Consider the following 18162-nt stretch of genomic DNA (forward strand, 5'->3'; position numbering starts at 1 on the left):
ATAGTGTGGAGGGGAACCTGATGAGGATAGAATAAAGGCAGAATTTCCTTCTTTCCTTCTTCCTTTTCAGTTTCCCCCCCACCCCCAAGGAGAAATATAAATAATATTTTAATAGCAATAGAAAGGATAGGGGCGGCATACAAATCCAAGTAATAAAATAAATAAGATAAATAAATAAATATTTTAAATTCCCCATAAATAGAAATGGCATTATTCATTTCAGGGGCAATATTAAAGAAAACCATTTTTTTAAATGGTCTTCTTTAATATTGCCCCTGAAATGAACAATGTTATTTCTCTTTATGGAGAATTTAAAATATCCTTTCTATTGCTATTAAAATATTATTTCTACATTAACTATATTAAAAAGCAATTATCAGGTTTACTAGCTAGGAAGAATGATTTTTTCAAAATACCTAAATATATGATAAATTATCTTGATATAATTTTAGTTTATTTTTTCCAAGAAAAGGGAGATATTTTTAAGTTTGAAACATGTTTCAAAAGATTTTCTAACGAGAAAAATCTTTAAAATTCATGAGTAGTTCCTATTACAATTTAAAAGCAATATTAAGTGTTTAAAACAGCATTTACCAAAGTAATCTGTTCTGATTTACTGGAACTATAACTCCCAAATCTTCAGCTTGTGAGACTTGTATGGAATTACAGGTTAATACATCTGGAAATATGTTGACAATAGGATTTTGCTGAAATGAATCTTTGCCAGCAAATGCAGGTAGACTGAGGTACTAGGCAATTCTACAAATTATTCAATGTTATCAAGTAAATTTCAGCTTTTAGCAGTCATATAGCTAGATCTTCTCCAGGATGGTATAGCTTTAATCAAGTCCTTGAAGTCTCTAAACCATAAACTATAACTACATTGATACATCTTGCTATTGGTCATCCTCTTTTTTCCCCTTTCCATTTCCCCCAACATTATAGACTTTCAAGAGAGTTGGGTTTCCTCATAATGTGTCCAAAATATGGTAAATTCAGTTTGGTCATCCTCTTTTTTTTCTTTCCATTTCCCCCAACATTATAGACTTTCAAGAGAGTTGGGTTTCCTCATAATGTGTCCAAAATATGGTAAATTCAGTTTGGTCATCCTCTTTTTTTCCCCTTTACATTTTCCCCAACATTATAGACTTTCAAGAGAACTGGAGAGTTTGGGTTGTCCAAAATATGGTAAATTCAATTTGGTTAATTGTGCCTCAAATGAGAATTTGTGCACTGATTTTTTCCCCCATCTGTATTTTTCTTAGCTGTCTTGGATATTGTCACAAGTCTTATCCAATATCAAAATATAGCAGTACAGTGTATCTATTTTTTATCTTGTGTTACTTTCAGATAAACAATTCCCTGCACATTTTTTATCTTTGCAGATATAGACACACCACAATGTATAAATATCTTTCCAAGGTTTCATTGCTACCCTAATAAGTAATATTATATAGTGTATTTCCTGGATTTTGCTCCTTTATCATTGATAATTAATACTAAAAGGCAGACTATATCCACCATTTCAGTATATGCACTGTCAATTCTAAGACTGATTGTTGTTCCTCTTGCCATTAGCTCAGTTTTCTTTATATCTAATCTTACTCTCGTAAGGTCTTCATTTGACTCTCAGTAATTCAGTTACCAGAGTAGTGTCATCAGCATAGAACAGGCTATTAAATCTTCTTCTAATTTTAAAACCACACTCATATTTTTCCCTTCTAATGTTCCTCCAACTATATTAAATATTATAAGGAATATACAGCAGTTTATTACCACTCCATTCCCAATATAGGCCTAATTCATTTACTATGTTTTATGTTCTGTTTGGAATGCATGTTTATTTTATTTCATTTCATTTCATTTCATTTCATTTCATTTCATTTCATTTCATTTCATTTCATTATTTTATTTTATTTTATTTTATTTTTTATTTTATTTTATTTTATTTTATTTTATTTTATTTTATTTTATTTTATTTTATTTTATTTTATTTTATTTTATTTTTATTTTATTTATTTTATTTATTTTATTTTATTTTATTTTATTTTATTTTATTTTATTTTATTTTATGTTTTGTTTTGTTTTGTTTTGTTTTGTTTATTTATTATTTTATTTTATTTTATTTTATTTTATTTTATTTTATTTTATTTTATTTTATTTTATTTTATTTTATTTTATTTTATTTTATTTTATTTTATTATTTTATTTTATTTTATTATTTTATTTTATTATTTGTCAAACAATTATACGGTGATAATTTGTACAAATTAAACATTAGATAAGTAATGATAAAAGTAACAAAAGAAGACAATAGGACAGGGATGGTAGGCACAGTGGTGCGCTTATGCATGCCCCTTTGAAAGGGGTAGAGGTCAGTTGTAGATAGTCTAAGGTTAAAGGTTTTGGGGTTAGGAGTAGAAACCACAGAATCAGGTAGTGCATTCCAGGCATTGATTACTCTGTTGCTGAAGTTGTATTTTTTGTTCCTGACCTATATGAGGGCAATGAAATATTCTGGGAGTCCTGCTTTTCTAAGGTCAATATGATCAATACAATCAAGGATTTTTTGATAATCCATAAAGTTCATTCCTTGTTTAGGTCAAAAATCATACTGATGGGCATGTCCAGATATTCCAGAAACTGCATGAGTGCTTGGTTCACATTATTTTAGCATAAGTTAGCATGTGTTTTGCTCAGGCTTTGCAATTACAGATTTCTGGATAGGCCTAAAAGTTCAGGGAAAGTTCATGTTCTCAAGAGCAGGATGATATCATCAGGGATAGATGTGCTAACTGGTACTATCATAACAAATTCTTTTGGCCTGGCTTTTTCAGAGCTTCCTGTAAACTCCTATCATTATACCTACAGCGTTATCTATGATATGTTGGCATGTTTATGAATTACAGCATCATGTAGAACTGGGCATGTGTATTAGCTGGATTAGGTCATAGAAAACAGAATTATAAAATGGTACTGTGTGAAATAAGTTAGATAAATTGATTATTTTCTGATTTCAAAACATCAGTGTTACATAGGATTCTTAGAATATGATTTAATGTGATAGCATTACATCATATGCTAAAAATCAAACGGTAATTGCTTTGAAATTATCGATATAAAAAACTAAAATATATTATCTTTTTAGAATTAGGAGCACTTGTTTCCTCAGAGCAGAGAGGACACAAACCATTGCAATGAGGACATTGTAGGCATGGAAACTAAATAAATAAATAGGCATGGATACTAAGTAAATAATAGATAGGTATTAGCTTATCAAAGACACAGATGCTCTATAAAGTATCCATATTATTGTAACAGTATGACACTCTTTTTCTAAACATGAGAAAGCCTGAATGGATTTTATTATCTTTTATCCTTGATAAAAATCAGCAAAAGAACAGCTGACCTACATATCAAAGCTTCCTGTGGATACCAAGAGGATGTTAAAATGTAAGGCTTGCTGGTGTCATAAAGATTTGCTACTGGCATAGGAATCTGACCTTCTTAAATATGAGGTGAGAGAAGGATGCTGCAAAGCAAGCAATTTATCTGGACTGCTATCACAGCTTTTCTTTATTCCATGCAACTTTAACAGCATTATTGGATATACCTTCTGACATCTATCTGTCTAGTCCAGCATGTCCAACCTTCAGCCAACAGACTGCATGTGACCTTGGACAGCTAGTAATGTGGTCCTGCAAGAACATAACATTTTAAAATAAGTTTGTTAGTTGTATATATTAACTATATGCAGGTTATTTTATAGGTGGACCAAGCCAATTCCTTTTCACTTCATATAGCTCAGGCAAGCCAAAAGATCTAGACCAGTGGTCGGTTCTAAATCCCATTGCTACTGGTTTGTGTACGCACTTGCGCATGCGTGAGGCATTTCTGCACATGCACAGAGGCGTCTGGAGCACGGGGGGTGGGGGGGAAGAGCCTCCCACCATTGCTGCTACCAGTTCATAGAACTGCACCATACCTGGTAGCAACCCACCACTGATTTTGACTAATTAAATACATATAAAGAATAGTTCTTCTTTAAACATGTTGCTGAAGACTGATATATTTCACTAGATTTTATGAGAGGAAGGCATTTTGCCAGACAATACCCTTTTTAAAGAGGCACAATTATTGTTTCTGGAAAAAAGAAAAATAGGAAAATCCTTTTTGATGTCTACCTTTTGGATTTAATTGATGAAATTGATACAAGACAGGCTGAAGACCACCAAAGTAATATGACATTTGTAAATTTAGGGATGTGTCATTTAATATATTTCTGGCCTGAAATGATCATTCTAATGTTCCTTGCTTAAAACAAAATACAAACTTTTAAGCAGCTTTATATTTTAACATTATTTTGAATCTGAGTGGGATAAGTAATTTTGCAGAACAAATTGATTGAACACATATAATTCTGGCTTCAAATAGAAAGGGTGACAGCATATCATTGTTTTTTAATTTTACACACAAAACTGGACAATTTAAATGTTTCAGTCTTGAAATAAATCTTCCTTAAACAGAGTACTACAAGTACACTGGTTGCAATTTGTCTGAATGTTTTAAGAAATACAGTTTCAAATATTGCTTAAATTAAAACAATTGTGGTACTACCATTTTATAGGTTACACTGAAGTTTTTTCCCTTTTTTTTCTAGCATAGCCAGGACAACAGCAGGGACTAATCTTTTTCTCCCTGCTAGTGCCTTAAAATAACACAGTGATGTGGATAAGGGGTGCTAGGTCAAAGAAGCTCTTACTTACAAAATTGCCTCAGGGCCTGAGGGTATCTACTGCTGGTGAGAAAGAGCTAGGACTGCTGTATATAACCAATTGAATTGTAGACTAAGCATCTGGATGCTACTTAGTGTTTAAATTTTAAAACAATTATAAGGACAAAGAGCCTATAGGATATAGGGAGTGAAAAAGATCTCCCAACTTTTCATCTGCTTTACAATTGGTTTTTCCCTCACCAAATATAAATTCCATTTTCATTTATTATAAACATAAAAGGATTGTTGTTCCAGTTGTCAGAAAACAAACAAAAAATCTACAAACTTTTGAACTTTGATTCCCTATTAACTCTACAACCCTGTTCCCTTACTGATAGACTGTCAGAGATTGTCAGAGACTTCCTTAATCATAGAGACTCTCAGAGACTGAACTGTGAACTGTGACTCAGCGCTATTGCATCAGCCCAAGAAGAGAGAAAAAGAAAAGGAAAGAAAAACATCCCTCAATATTATCTGCTCCTTATTAATTTCCTTCCCACTCCTGAATATTCCTGTCTACTGTTACTCTCCTTTTTCCAGTTACAGTTATCTTCCTTTTTTGAATACTCTATATGTGATTTGTTGCAATGTTGAGAATAACCCCTTGATTGTTTGATTTTTGAAAACATTCTACATTGATATATTGCCATTACATCTATATACTGTCATTGATAATACTTTATACTGTTATATTATCATCATTACTAGAGATCTATTGAATCTATGAATTAATTGGATTACTGAGCTAGATTTATTTACGGATTTATATCTAAACTAATAATTTATTTATTTATTGACCTATATACATATATGCTGATGTGTTAACCTATCTACTTATTATATACTTATTTACCTATCTATCAATATAAACACTACAATTTGTCAAACAACTGTATTTAACTATTATAACTATTAATTATTATATATTAATTGAAAGCTATTTTTCATTACCTATTAATTACTCAATTCTTCTAACCTACTCTAACCTTCTTGAATACCCATATCTAGAACATTAATAATACTTATTAGATATTGATATAGAACTGTATATTGACATTTTTGAGTCTTAAGAATTGGATTATAGAGCCTATTCTAATATTATTATAAGCTATCCTACTATAAGTTTGCTATAAGTTATTCTATTAAGATTAATATAAATTAATAGTATCGAACATTTTGAGTATAAGCTAAACCCATATTTCTGTATCTCTTACTATACCCTGTCTGACTTTCCCATAAATATTCAAAATGTCATCTACTAATACAAATACAAGTACTAAAGCTTGGAAGAAGGCAGCACCTCAATCTTCAACTCCGACCATCCAGCGTAACTTAGAAAACTCTTCTACTGACAAAACATCAGCTGTACAATCAGACCAAGCTGCACCCATACCCTAGCTTCCCTACAGGAGATAATGATTAATATGCAGAAATCAATGGATAGGAAGTATGAATTAATGATGGAAAATATGGGTGCAATGAAGGAAGATATCAAGGAAGAGATCAAGAAAATTGACGATCGTGTTGGACAGCTTGATGAGAAGATAGCGATGATGCATGGAACCCTCACACAGAATGATGAAAAAATTCAAAAAATTGAGGAACAAAATGATAGAATGGAAACCAGGTTGCAATACGCAGAAAGTAGGACAGAATACATCAATAAAAATCTGGAAGAGGCCATTTTAAATCTTGAGCTTGAGAAATCAGCATTCTTCTTGAGGTTCCAGAATATTAGCGAATCAAGTGAAGAGAACCTGCCTCAGATTATGTCAGAAATTCTTGCACCCATCACAAATAAAACCCCACAGGAAATGTATCAACAAATGGATGAAATTTACAGATTATCTACAAGTTACGCAAAAAGAAATCGCCTACCCAGGGAAGTACATATTAGATTCACTAAGCGTACTATAAGAGATGAAATCTACAATATGTCAAAGGAAAATCCTCCATCATATAAAGGAAAAGAGATCATAGTCCTTCGTCAAGTTCATAGACGAGTGCGTGAAAAGCGGAAACCCTATCAAACCCTAGCTAATAAACTCAACAGAAACAAGATACCATTTAGATGGCTGACACCTGAGGGCATGCTTATCTCCTTAATTGACAAAAAATACAAAATAACTTCGACAGAAGATGCAAGAGACTTTTACGATCAAGTCATCAAAAAGGTAGATGAGGAATGTATTAGGAGCAAGAATCAAAAGATAAATCTAGCCTGGATGAAATCAGCTCTGAAGACACTCTCGCAGATAAGGAAACTGGACTTAAATTAACGGAAGAATATGGCAGAGACGGCCCAACAACAAGATCTCAAGCGGAGGCGAGAAAGGAAAAAAGAAGAGAACCAGCAAACTAACTTACATCACAAAAAACCCTTACCGAATAATGAAATAAGACTATTCTCTATCAATATCAACGGCCTCAACTCTCCTAGTAAAAGGAAAAAAACATTCTACAAAATTGAACAACAAAAAGCAGATATAATCTGTCTCCAAGAAACGCATGTAAAAAAACAAGACCAATTAATCTTAAACCATCCCAAGCTTGGAGAAATCTTCTCATCCCTTGCTGAAGTCAAGAAAAGAGGAGTAGTACTATACATTAAACCTAAACTTAACCCTAAACTAATTTACACAGACGACAACGGACAGATATTAATAGTACAAATTACATCAGGAACAAAAAAAATACATATAATCGCAATCTATGCTCCCACAATAAATCAATCCACTTTTTATGCAAAGCTACATCAAAAAATCACGGAATTAAACTTAACAAATATAATAATAACAGGCGACTTCAATGCAATATTAGACAGGAAAAAGGATCATAAAAGCACTAAGCAAATGAAAAAGAGAAAACAACTACCGACAACTTTTGAACAACTTACAACTGAATTAGCACTAAAAGACATATGGCGTCACTTTAATCCAAACAATAGACAATATACTTTTTTCTCTTTTCCTCACAAGTCATGGTCCCGCATAGATATGGCCTGGGCTGATTTAGAATTTATCAATGAAGTAACAGACATACAAATACTTCCAAACTCCTGGGCAGATCATAACCCCATATTGTTGAAATGGAGAGATTCAACTAATAACCATTCAAGACGATGGACTATGAACCAAACAATATTTAAAGAAGAAAACTTTCAAAAAATGTTAAAACAACAATTGGGTGAGTTTCTCCAAATTAACAATGATGGTAACACTTCCACACAAAACCTATGGGACACAATGAAAGCCTATGTGCGAGGAACCTATATTGCATACCAAAATAAAAAGAAAAAACAGAAACAAAACAGCCTATCCACACTAAAAATAAAACTTCAGAACCTTGAAAAAACCCTACAAATTAAACCAGACAACGCCGAAATTTTAGGAGAATTGAATATTACAAAACATTACATAAACCTGCAAACTCAAGAAGAACTCTCACATAAACTAAGGATTGCCAAACAAAAGCACTTTGAATTTGCAAACAAACCTGGGCGATGGTTAGCCTCAAAACTCGCTCACCAAAAAGCAGATAAAATTATAGAGGCATTATATGATCATACATATGCTTTAAAAACAACACTCAGCGATAAAAAACAAATAATTAAATCTTTCTTTGAGGAATTATATAAAAAAGATGACGTAAATGAACAATTAATAAATAATCTATTCAAGAACTTAGAAAATACAGAAAAAATAAATAAGGAAGATCAGGATATGCTAAATGACAAAATAACATCAATGGAACTAACTAGTGCAATTACAAAACAAAAAAATAATAAAACCCCGGGCACAGACGGTATACCTGCCGAATTCTATAAACAATTTCAAGAAATTCTGGAGCCTATAATGTTACCCCTTATTAATGAAATTCTCGAGGGTTCAAAACTTCCTTTTTCCTGGAACGAGGCCTACATAACTTTAATACCTAAAGATACACAAAATAGAGCTCACATTCAAAATTATCGTCCAATATCCCTGCTTAACTCAGATTATAAAATCTTTGCATCCATCATAGCCGAAAGATTTAAACGAATATTAACTGTTAGAATACATACAGACCAAAATGGCTTCCTTCCGGCAAGAAACATAACAACAAACACAAGGATTATTTTGGACTCTTTAGAATACTACGATAAAAACATAGATAAACCAGTAGCATTCCTATTCGTAGATCTACAGAAAGCTTTTGATAGTTTATACTGGCAATTCTTTACAACACAAATAGCGTCAATGCAATTTGGTAATAAATTTACAGAACTCATTAAAACTATATACTCAATACAAACAGCCAAAATACTGATAAACAATGATATGACAGAAACAATAAGTATAAAAAAAGGAGTGAGGCAGGGCTGTCCCTTAGCCCCCCTGATTTTTATCTTTGCACTAGAAGTTCTACTAAATAAAATAAGACACAATAAAGAAATCCAAGGATTAAAAATTAAAAATGAACACTATAAACTTCAAGCTTTTGCTGATGACATGGTGTTCATTGTACAAGACCCCTTAAAATCTGCACCTATCCTAATTAATGAAATAAATAAATTTGGAGAGATTGCTGGATTAAAAATTAATAGAGAAAAAACAAAAATGATAACAAAAAATATGACAAAAAAGCAGATATCGAAATTAGAAGAATCCACTAAAATAAAAACCACCAAAAAAGTTAAATACTTAGGATTATGGATTACCGCAAATTGCAGCACTATCAAGAAAGACAATTACGATAAACTAATCAATGAAATGGACAAATATTTTTGCAGATGGTCGAAACTCCCACTCTCTATAATGGGGAAAATTGCTGTAATTAAAAGCAATATACTTCCTAGATTTCTATACCTTTTCCAAACTGCACCCATTAAACTAAATAGGACCTTTTTCAAAAACTTACACAAAAAAATTCGCAAATTCATATGGACAAAAAAAAAGGCCAGGATAAAACTTAAGGACCTACAAGACCATAGGTCAAGGGGTGGTTTTGGGTTACCAAACATGGAACTATACTACCATGCTTCAATTGTAAACCTACTGAAAGAATGGATAATACTTAAAAATTCTAGAATATTAACACTTGAAGGCTATGACCTTCAATCCGGATGGCACAAGTTTCTGATGACAGACATAGATAAAATACCAACATATTTCAGATCACACTACATCCGAAAAACCTTAATTAACACCTGGCACTTCATTAAAAAAACCCACTACCTCTGCATCCCAAAATGGATTTCACCAACAGAAGCCATTATATACCCGAATGCATTAACCCCTGATAAAATTATAACATACGACCAACTACTAAACGAAAATAATGAGCTAATTCCTAAGCAAAAACTCATGGAAAAAGGTATTAAAGTAGATTGGTTACACTACCTACAAATAAAATCAAAATATAATGAAGATAAGAACAAATCAGACTTCCAAAAAAATAACCCCCTCGATAAAATAATTTTTGGTCCACAAAAAAAGCAAATATCAAATATATACAATATCCTCCTTCAACACGATACTGTTGAAGAAATAGTTAAAGGATCTATGATAGCGTGGTCACAAAACTTTGGGTACACAATTTATTTAAACGAATGGGAAAAAATTTGGACTGCTAACTATAAACTAACGATGGCAACCTCATATAAGGAAAACCATTATAAAATGTTCTACAGATGGCACTTGCCACCTGCTAGACTTGCAAAAATGTATCCAAATCTATCACCATTATGTTGGAAATGCAGAGAAAAACCAGGTACATATTACCACATCTGGTGGACATGTGAAACCACCCAAAAATATTGGGAAAAAATTAAAACTATCCTAGAACAAATTACCTCTCAGACTATCCATGCGAAACCCGAACTATTTCTACTAGGAATCACAAGACAAAATTTTAGTAAAGAAAACAGATATATTATAATCCATATTATTACAGCCGCACGGATTTTATATGCACAATTTTGGAAGCAAGAAAAAACCCCAACTACTCTATCACTCTTGATTAAAATAATGGAATGCGCAGAAATGTCCAAACTAACAATGGAACTGCAAAACAAGGATGAGACAGATTTCTACAAAGCTTGGGATAAATGGTACCTCTGGTTAAAAAAAAGGAATTATCTAAAAATTACCCATCAAGAAAAATATCCAACAAAAACAACTTGAAAAAATAGCAATTTACATCACAAATCATAACATCAAACTGAAACAACAAACTGTAAACATCGATCGACACGAACTCCAACTTTACAAAGAAAATAAACCCCTAAATGAATTATATATATTGGCACTAAAAACTACATTCAAAACATATCGATAAAGCCTTAGGGTAAAACACACCAACTACAAGCTCAAACTACAGGCCGCAAATCATGAAAGACCCAGCTCTAACGCTGGTTTTCGCTTCTCTATCCCCCCCCTCCTTCTTCTCCCTATCCTCCTTCCTTCTATATCTACTTCCCTCCCTTCACAACCCCCTTTTCCCACTCCCCAATTACTACATAAGTAGAGTGTAAAAAATGTACAATATGCATATCTCTTTTGTCTTTCTGTATTTGGTTTTTATTGTATATATTTAATAAATTTATTTTAAAAAAAATATATAAACATAAAAGGAAAAACGTGATTTCTTTTTTTTATTTCATTTTTTGACATAGTTAAATAAAACAAGTAACAAGTAAACAAAACAAAAAACAACAAAAAACAGATACAATACAATAAATATCACATATAATAATATAAAAAAACACAAAACATATAGATACAACATTTGGGAAACAAAAGTTTCCCCACTTCTTTTTTGATTGTTTGATCTGAGAATTTTCCTTTGTCATTAAATATTTCTGTTATTTGACGAGTTGCTTTGCTTGAATTTTAATCATTTCTCCGTTGTTCTTTTCTTTAGCCAATCGTAAAAATTTCCCCATATCTTATAGTAATCTGGGTTTTCTTTTCCCTCTAGTTTTTTTGACATCCTGTCTATCTCTGCACAGTCTAGTATTTTTTTGATTATTATACTTTCTTCTGGTGTTTTGTCTATTTTCCAATACTGGGCGTATACTATCTTAGCTGCTGTTAATATATGAATGGCTAAGTATCTTACTTCTTTTTTCATTTTTTTATTAAAAATGCCTAATAAGTATAATTCTGGGTTTTTTTGTCATCTGCCAATTATTAATCCATAATTTTTCCCATTTGTCTAATTCAATTATATAGCCAAAATTTATTCCCCAACTTATCATATTTTCTTTTACGATTTCCACTTCTGTTTCATATCTAATCAGATATTTATATATTTTGCCAATTAATTTTTCATCATCTTTTAGGAGTGTCCTATCCCAATTGTTTCTCCCCACTTGGAAACCATATTCCCTTTTATCCTTTTGGTATGCGTCTTTTAGTTGTAAGTATGTCCACTAATCTATAATTTAGCCATTTTATTCTAATTCTTCTTTTGTTTTTATATTTGTTTGTTGATCCAGTAGTTCTTTGTACCTAATTGTATTTTGGGGTCTGATTAAGCGAGGATGGTATGTTAGTTCTACACCCACTCTGGTATCTTGGTATATTGTTGTTTTTTAATTTTCTTCCATGTTTGGATAAGATAATTTCTTAAGATATGCTTTTTAAAATATTTATCTGTTTTATCTCTTTCGTACCAGAGATAGGCATGCCAACCTAATAATAGGTCATGACCTTCAATAGTCAATATACGTTTATTCTCTAACATAATCTGTTCTTTGATCTAGGCTAATGATGTTGCATAATAATATAATTGGTTTTTCCCTCACCAAATATAAATTCCATTTTCATTTATTATAAACATGAAAGGAAAAAAGTGATGTCAAAGACAAGGTCAGAAGACAGTAATCAAATCATGAAATCTTGATTTTTCTAACTTGCTCACTTTTTTTCTTACTTGATTTATCTACTCAATGAGGAGGCAATAAATGTGTGTCTGAAAAATGTATTCCTTATCTAGTTGAGCAGCTATAGTATAAAGCAAATGAAGATGAAAATTAGGGATGCTCTGAGCTTCATAATGGTGCTTCACAGCTAAAAGATCAATTAAAAATTGTCTTTTGTGTGTGTTGTAAGCTGTCAGGATTGAACAGACAACATAGGGAATGAAGAATCCTTTCTTGTTAGCATAACAAGGGTAGAAATACATCATTTTCTTTGAAAGAATGATTAAGCAGATAATTAAGCAAGCAGAATTCAGGTAATGTATGCCAGAAGTTCTATAGTTACCCTCAATTGTCTGCATTCAAAGGAAACATAGCCAGTTTCTTTAGCCCCCACTTTTTTTTATTTAAATATCATTTGTCTGTCTGCAATAGTAAATCTGTTAAAAAGATAGAGTTCCCATTCAAACATGTAATTCTATTAAATAATTTGGATTAAATTTCTGGTGCTTTAGATCCTCTGCTTGTTCCTTCAGGATATTGCAGAGTATAGAAAGATTTATAAATATATATTACTATAGTGATCCAAGAGATTGTTGCTACTATTTTTGACATCACAGAATAACTTACTGCTTCATAATAACTCACTATAATAAAATAAAATAAAGTAAAATAAAATAAAATAAAAGCTAAAGAGTTAATAGCATTCTGAAACCATGAAATATAACTCTTTTAATACAAGACTTCAAACTCAGTTGAGAAACAACATACTTTAAGAGCTGTTAATTTTTTTCTCATATAACTATCCCTTTACATGTAATGTTAACCAGAGTACAATATTAAACAAGTGAAACACAAATATAACCAAGATTTAATTTAATTGCATATGGTACTCTCTTAATGCAGAATACAATTAACAGCTATCTTGCAGAGAAAAGTGACAGCCGCACTTCCACATTTTCTTTTTTCCAAAGTTTAGTAAAAAATAAATAAAGGTATGCTTGGCTTCTTAATATTTATACTCTCTGAAAGATTTTTTTATATAATCACTTTTCTAAATGCAGATGCTTTTCTAGAAATTGACGAATCTCTAACAACTTTTTAAATAAACTTGGAATACAGCTCACTAGCTGCTCTCACTTGGGCAAACCACATTTTATTTCAATTGCATATGAAACTATTAACTGGTCTGCTTTCTTAGATTCTTGAAAAGTAATAAAGGTCAAATCCATCAGCTGATATAATAAATCGGTGTTGCACTGTTTGCTCAGGGAAACTATTTTGATGTGATAAGGACACTGATAGAAACAGATACTTTGATGGTACATAGTACAAGAGGAAGCCAAGTATTACGCTATCAATTCCTTGCAAGTCCTTTCTAATTTTGCTGCAGGCTTCAGTAATTGTAAATGGCAAAGTAGATAAGTGCAAATATCTAAATATTCAAGGCCAAATACAATTTAAATATTACTTGCTGTTTTTTATTTCTAGTTTAGTAGTGCAGTCTCATTTCAATACAAATGTACTGTAATTGCTTATTAGTATTAGACAATCATTTGGACTGGTTATCCCGTTTCTGCTCTATTTATCTTAAGGTCCTTACTTTAATCATCTTGCTTCTTACTTCAACCTCTTTACATCAATCTCCTTCCCTTTTTCTCTCTCTCTGATTCATTCTCAATATTTTCCATTCCTTTGTTTAATAGCACAATCATCACTTGATAACATCTGTGTGTCTTCCACAATTCTGTCAAATTTACTAGGATGGAGAGATTTAAGTGCTGCAATTTCCTTCTGAGATCCTGCTGCTGCATCATTTCGAGGTACAATTTTCATCTTTTAGCCTTTCCCCTTCCTATCTTTTTTCCACCACTTTTGTCCTCTATAAAAATGTTTTATATTCAAATACACTACAGAAAGAAACTTTTTTTGCATAAATTACACACAAATGCAAGCAATGACACACAATATGAAAGGAAGCAAGGAATGGACAAATCAAGACAACCCGTTTTGATTGCCATAACAAATCTTCCCTCTTCAAATTCATGAGAGCTTTTACAAAGCAGAAATCATCACAAACTTAGAAGAGTGTTCCTTTGCTGGCAGCACTAAAAATCTCTCCAATATATTATATCTCACAGGGAAAAATCTATATTATATATGTGGAAATATATAAAGCAATCCGTACTTATTCTTTATAACAGATTGCTATTATAATCTTTGCTATGTGATTGCACAGCATTATTCCATAAAACATTTTGTGTGACTTTTTAAACTTTTGGTGAGAAAATTAGTGATTTATGAATGGATATATGGAAATTTAGTTGATGGCACAAAATGAATTATTCTAAATACAAGTCACTTTCAAAAATGTGTTGTTATAGAGTGGGGAGATCTGTTGTAAAGTCAAAATAGCTTTTAAAAAGAGTTCATGCTCAAGAAACTGGTCAAAACCATGACATCATTGGATCTGAACCAGAAACTGCCATCTGTGCAGTGTGCATTTATAATGATTCATGCAGAAAATCAACTATGACACATTTCTTACTGAACATACTTACTATCAGCAAAATAATTTGTGTATCTGTTACCTGTAGACATTTGTTTCTATTTATTTTCTATTGTCTATTCATATCTCATACTTTTAATAATTGCACATTTTTAAAGAGTTTTTTTTTTAAACTACCAAAAGTGCAAGTTTCAAAGCCGTGCTTACTATTCTAATAATCTTTGGTAGCCACTTTATTTTCTGATATTCTCCAGTGATTTCATTTTGTATCTATTGATGGCTTATCTTTTCTGATACATGTTGTACAAAGGTAGATGACTCTCTATTTGCACATGTGTTTCCTGAATATGTTCTTGGTGTGAGGTTTTTTTTTCAACACAGGATGGTGTTATTTTTTTAAAACTTTATTTTGCATGCATTGTGGGCACCTGCACTGTGATATTTGTTGTAAAACTTTATTTTGCATGCATAAGATTCATTATGCATTACTGTATTTTCAGTAGTTCAGAGATATTTAAGTGCACGATTCTCTTTCACTGCTCGATTTCTAGGAAAAAATATAGGTATTTTCTAGGATGGCATTATGTCATTGTATTTATTGTCATTACACAGTCAAAGTGCATATTTTGTGTAATCTATTGCCCTATGAAGGACTTTTTAAATTATTCCAATTACTGAATTATTGAAAAAGAAGAGAACATTATAATATTAACTTTTAATATTCAATATACAGTATATGGACTAAATATTCATTAGGATTAGCGGTGGGTTGCTGCCAGTTTACACTTCTGTGCATGCACAGAGAGTCATTTCCAGGAAAGGATGCAGGTACGTGTGAGAGTGAAACAAGGGGATGCACGTGTGCAAAACATGCACTTCTATCATGATGTGAACCAGTGGGGAAGATAAGTAGAACCCACCCCTAATTAGGATTGTTCACAAAATTTAATCATAACTGTTACATACTGTAATAAAAGTGAAATTGATTTTCATAATATAAACTGATTTTTGTTTCTTAAGCAAATGTTCATTTTTGAAAAAGTCCATATAGAAAAAGTCCATATAAACATTTTTAAATGACTTTATGGTAAAAAATTCCTTAGCAAGGCTGGTAGCCTGAAATGACTGAGCAAATATAAATGCACCTTCCAAATGGACAGCTATTTAAAAACACAACTGCCAAAAAATGTCAGTGAGACATTTGCCCAAGCAGAATTCAAACAGCTTGATATAAATGGTTAGATTTGGGAAATTCCATTCTATCCCATACAATGAACATACTGTGGAGTTGAAAAGATAGAAAATCTGACTCATATATTATTTGATTGCTATTTATATAAGGAAGCAGGAGATAGGTACCTTGATCCACATATTAAACGTATAACCCAGTGGGAGGCCCATATTAAAACAACATACCTTATGTGCGGCCAGAATCTGAAAACAACATTTAATACAGCACAATTTCTGACTAAAATAGTCCAACTGAGAGGGGCACGTGTGGGCCTGATTGGGGTAGATTGCAGGGTGATACAGAAATGCAATTTTATATAATTTTATTCTGTTTTACATTTTTATGTATTAAATTACTGTATTTTATCCTAGAATTATTGTATTTCACCCTACTCTCATTTTAACTTGTTTGTTTGGAATTTTATCAATTATATGTGTTTGAAAGGTAGTACAGACATTCTGGAAAGAGGTACAAGAGGAAATTAATAGGATGTTAAATATAAAATGTGTGATTACAAAGGAGATGGCAATATTAGTAATAAGGAGCGAATTCAGAGAAATTAAAGAAGCAGCTATAGAAAGAGCGCAAGCGGTAATAATTTTAGGTTGGAAGGATACAACAAAATGGAGAATAAAAATTGGTACTGCTACATGGTGGAACAGATACAGTTTGAAATTATGGATATAAAAATATAAAGATGAATATGATTAATGAAAATAAAGAGCAGGAACTGATAGGACAATTGGACAGGGTTAGAGGTTATATGGTTAGTTGAATTCGAGACCAAGGTATAAAGAATAAACTGGAATCACTCTATAATTTGTAAATATTGTAATGTTCTTGGTTTAAAATGCTATAAATAAGATGCACCCTCATTTTAGTGGAAGGGTTTGAATGATGTTGGGTGATGGGAGCACATATCACTGTGCACTGTGTTTTATGTAGTGTGTATCTGTTATTAGTATAATAAATTAATAAAATTTATCATATATAAAAAGATAATATGTGTTTGTGTCCTAGCACAAAGCCGAAAGCACCAGCCTGAAGATGACGAATTGGACCTTGTCAAAACATCGCTAGAAATCTCTGAAACTTACACGGGAAGAAACCCGAGTTTGCCAAGACCTTCGTACCTGTACCCTGTGTTTTATGTAGTGTGTATCTGTTATTAGTATAATAAATTAATAAAATTTATCATATATAAAAAGATAATATGTGTTTGTGTCCTAGCACAAAGCCGAAACTTACACGGGAAGAAACCCGAGTTTGCCAAGACCTTCATACCTGTGCACTGTGTTTTATGTAGTGTGTATCTGTTATTAGTATAATAAATTAATAAAATTTATCATATATAAAAAGATAATATGTGTTTGTGTCCTAGCACAAAGCCGAAAGCACCAGCCTGAAGATGACGAATTGGACCTTGTCGAAACATTGCCAGAAATCTCTGAAACTTATACTTGAAGAAACCCGAGTTTGCCAAGACCTTCGTACCTGTACCCGTGAAAATGTATGAGATCTATCTATCTATCTATCTATCTATCTATCTATCTATCTATCTATCTATCTATCTATCTATCTATCTATCTATCTATCTATCTGATATATGTTATATGTTATATGTTATATGTTATATGATATATGAGATATGAGATATGAGATATGAGATATGAGATATGTGATATATATGATATACATGATGTGTGTGTGTTTGTGTGTGTGTGTCCTGGGGCAAAAAAACATAT

The sequence above is a fragment of the Erythrolamprus reginae genome, chromosome 4, assembly GCF_031021105.1.
Source record: "Erythrolamprus reginae isolate rEryReg1 chromosome 4, rEryReg1.hap1, whole genome shotgun sequence".
NCBI lineage: Eukaryota > Metazoa > Chordata > Lepidosauria > Squamata > Dipsadidae > Erythrolamprus > Erythrolamprus reginae.